The following is a 3976-nucleotide window of genomic DNA, read 5'->3' as shown; positions in this document are numbered from 1 at the left end:
TGGTTAACTTTTTTATTCTGAAGAAGTCCACATAGGACGAAACCTAGGTTAATTGACTCTGTTGAGCTGCTGTGTTGAGCTGCTGTTTGTTTTTTTATGTTCGTGGTGTTCGCAATAAATTCCATTTTGGGTCCGACCTCGTTCTTCATTCCTTGGTGTTGAGGTTCATCTTGGTTCTTTGTTAATTTGTTTGTTCGTTATGGAGAGCGGTGGTTTATCGGCAGACATTATGGAATTATTGGCACAGATTAAAGAACAATTAAGGGAGCATTCCGATCAAATTCAATCCTTAGTTGAGAAGCAAGGTTCTGGGCTTAACTTGCAGGAATTTGGTAACTACGGCAGTTTGGGAGTGCCTCTCACTCAACCTACACCCAATATTAATACACAGACTGTGAGTAATGGTGGTAACAGTGTGAACAATCCAAGTAAAGTAATTAATCATGAGAGACCCCCTGGAGCTGAGGGGAAACCAACATGGGTCAGTAGTGATTATTTTTAATGCAGAAAAAACCTATAATGTTGAAGAGAGCAACAAGGCTAACCAGTCTTTGACTGATCAGCTTAAGCAGTTTGAATTTAAGTTATTCAAACTGCGGAGAACTCAGTTAGAAAATAGTTATCTGGCTAGGAATATCGAGCTAGGACTGGTACCAAAAGGTTTGCGTGTGTGGAGGTACCCCAATGGTATTAATGGTGATACGGAAATGATCAATGAATTACACATGCTTTTTAATAAGACTGGTTTGGTCATTATGGACATTATGGTTAAATTCAATAATAAAAAAATCGACATTTATTTATCGGATCTTGAGCATATCAACGACAATATTACTAAGGACTTACTTTTTGAACAGTATTACACTAATTATACCAGCATCATTGATGATGTTGAACGTAGTTGTGGTTCTATGTTTAATAAAAAGACACAAAAAATACAACGGGATATTAGAATTTACGAATTGGACACTGTTTACCCACAGTCGAAGGGTAACCAACGTAACCATAGCAATAGGTCCTCCACCAATCAAACATCCGATGACAAAGCGGAGATGACATCAGAGAAACATAGTGGCGATAAAAACGTGAGGTTTGATGGTGGGAGCCCTTCAGGAGAAGGGATAAGGCATTCCGAAAGGATACGAAACAGAGAGGTATCCCACGAGGAAAAAGATTTTCATGGGATGGGTGCCCAACCAAAAGTGGGGTACACTGCCAGCAATCACCGGAATGGTTGTTGGAAAACGAGTAGGTGAGGAATGATGTTATTTCAGTTCATGAATCAGCTTACATGGAATTTGGTGTGAATTCTGAGATTAGTAACTTTATTGCCGAAGACTTTGTCGTCCAAAGGACATCAGTCATAAGCAATGAATGTTTTAATCATCTGAATGATGCGAACTTTAATGTAAAATCCTCTGAAGCATGTAAAGCGGCCATGCAAGATTTTGATAATGCATACATTAATGCGCCAGATTTATTGACTTTAAATAGTAGCTTTACAGAGGTGACTACTAATTCTATTAATGTACATGATGATTTATTAAATTTAAGTGTCTATTCTGTTAAGGGAGTTACTGGTGATGTGGTTGTAAGCGAAGGCATAGAACCACACAACTGTTATAGTGTTGTGGAAAGTTTTTCTCCCAGCAGTGTAAGTGCTATTGATTATTCAAAAGTGTTGGTCAGTAAGGATGGGATGAAGGCGATATTTAATGACACATATAATGAACATGTACGAACTGTCAGTATTGAGAAAAGGGAAGATGAAAATATATATGATGGTTCGTTGTTTTTACAGGAGGGTGCTGAGAATATTACACTCAATGGAATGTCCCTAGAGGGTGACAAATTAGGAAGTAAGTCGCCACAAGGGGAACATAATGGGTTTTTAAGTAACCCTATTATTATGGAAAATGCTACCGGTGACTTTAAGCTATTTAATTATTCTAATTATAGTTTCAATACTGAACATGTCAATTTATTTTCCAAGAGTTTTACTTTTGTTCCGTGTAGAAGGGGCACATTGGTTGATGCCCTAATTGATTTAAAATTATTTGTACGAAAAATGAATTTGAGAGTGTTCTTTGATGGGGTTAGTGTGGTTAACAGACAAGGGTCTATGACAAAACCAAGTATTTTTAATCCTCTCCTCAACCCTGTTATAGCTACTTTTGAAAAAGTGTGTGAACTTGACATTAGGGATTACTATAACAAAAACTATAAGACAACCATGTCTGAATTTAACAGAGTTTAAGTGCACATTGTTGAATAATTTAAAAAAGGTTGACAATATACATATAATGAAGCCTGATAAAGGCAATGGGGTTGTCATAGTTGATAACAATGATTACAGTAATATTATGATGACTATGCTTATGAATGACAATTACGTAGAAACCAGTGTTAATGAAATCAATATTGCTTTTAAAAAATTGGACCTCATGTTAGAAGACATGTTGTTTCAAGGGGAATTAAATGAAGTTGAGTATGAATTTATGTGTAACCCATACCCAGTAATTTATGGAATTTTTGGAATACCCAAGAAACATAAAGGGTTGGATAACGTTAAATTCAGACCTATTGTAGATGGCAAGTGGTGCAAAACATGTTTCATAAGTCAATTTTTAAATCATCATATGAAACGAGGATTAAATGCCTTCCCATACATAACAAAGGACTCTTGGGAGTTTTTGGAAAGGGTTAAAAAATTTAAGTACAATAGTCAATTGAGCTTTCTTACCATAGATGTGTGTAATTTGTTCTCAGTTATTCCCCACGATATTGGTCTCACATGGTTAGAGGAACAATTGCTGGTGACAGGTAATTTCGAACAAGATAAGATTAATGTTTTTGTCAAACTTATGGAAGCAGCTTTGAAAAATAATTTTATATTTTTTGAAGGGCACCTATTTAAGCAACACACTGGTGTAGCTATGGGTGCCGCTTGTGCCCCAATTTATGCCAATTATATCATGGCATATTGGGAGCAAAATTATGTTTTTAACAATGAATTCAGACAGTACGTTAAATTATACACGCGTTACCTTGACGACGTATTTATTATATGGGAAGGTGAGCGAGTTGTCTTAGATGCTTTTTTAGAATATATTAATAATTCAGTTTGGTTCCTAATATTTACTTATGATTTTGATATGAATAATATCACATACTTGGATGTCAGATTAACCTTTAATAAGACATTACAAATGATAAAATCTAACATATACAGAAAATCCACTTTTTCAAATTCATACCTCCAATATAGTAGCTGGCATCCAAGGCACCAAAAAAGAGCCACAGTAAAGGGCCAAATGGTGAGAGCTGCCAGGATGGTTAGCGAGGAGGAGGATTGCCATAGTAAAGGGCCAAATGATGAGAGCTGCCAGGATGGTTAGCGAGGAGGAGGATTGCCATAGTAAAGGGCCAAATGGTGAGAGCTGCCAGGATGGTTAGCGAGGAGGAGGATTGCCATAGTAAAGGGCCAAATGATGAGAGCTGCCAGGATGGTTAGCGAGGAGGAGGATACAGTAAAGGGCCAAATGGTGAGAGCTGCCAGGATGGTCAGCGAGGAGGAGGATTGCCATAGTAAAGGGCCAAATGGTGAGAGCTGCCAGGATGGTTAGCGAGGAGGAGGATTGCCATAGTAAAGGGCCAAATGGTGAGAGCTGCCAGGATGGTCAGCGAGGAGGAGGATTGCCATAGTAAAGGGCCAAATGGTGAGAGCTGCCAGGATGGTCAGCGAGGAGGAGGATTGCCATAGTAAAGGGCCAAATGGTGAGAGCTGCCAGGATGGTTAGCGAGGAGGAGGATTGCCATAGCAAAGGGCCAAATGGTGAGAGCTGCCAGGATGGTTAGCGAGGAGGAGGATTGCCATAGCAAAGGGCCAAATGGTGAGAGCTGCCAGGATGGTCAGCGAGGAGGAGGATTGCCATAGTAAACAAATTAACTCCAATGGTTACAAAATGTAAAGAAG

This window comes from Protopterus annectens, chromosome 15.part0, assembly GCF_019279795.1.
Source record: "Protopterus annectens isolate FY-2018-M chromosome 15.part0, PAN1.0, whole genome shotgun sequence".
Taxonomy (NCBI): Eukaryota; Metazoa; Chordata; order Ceratodontiformes; family Protopteridae; genus Protopterus; species Protopterus annectens.
The sequence above is the reverse complement of the archived record's forward strand: the minus strand, read 5'-3'. Positions refer to the sequence as shown.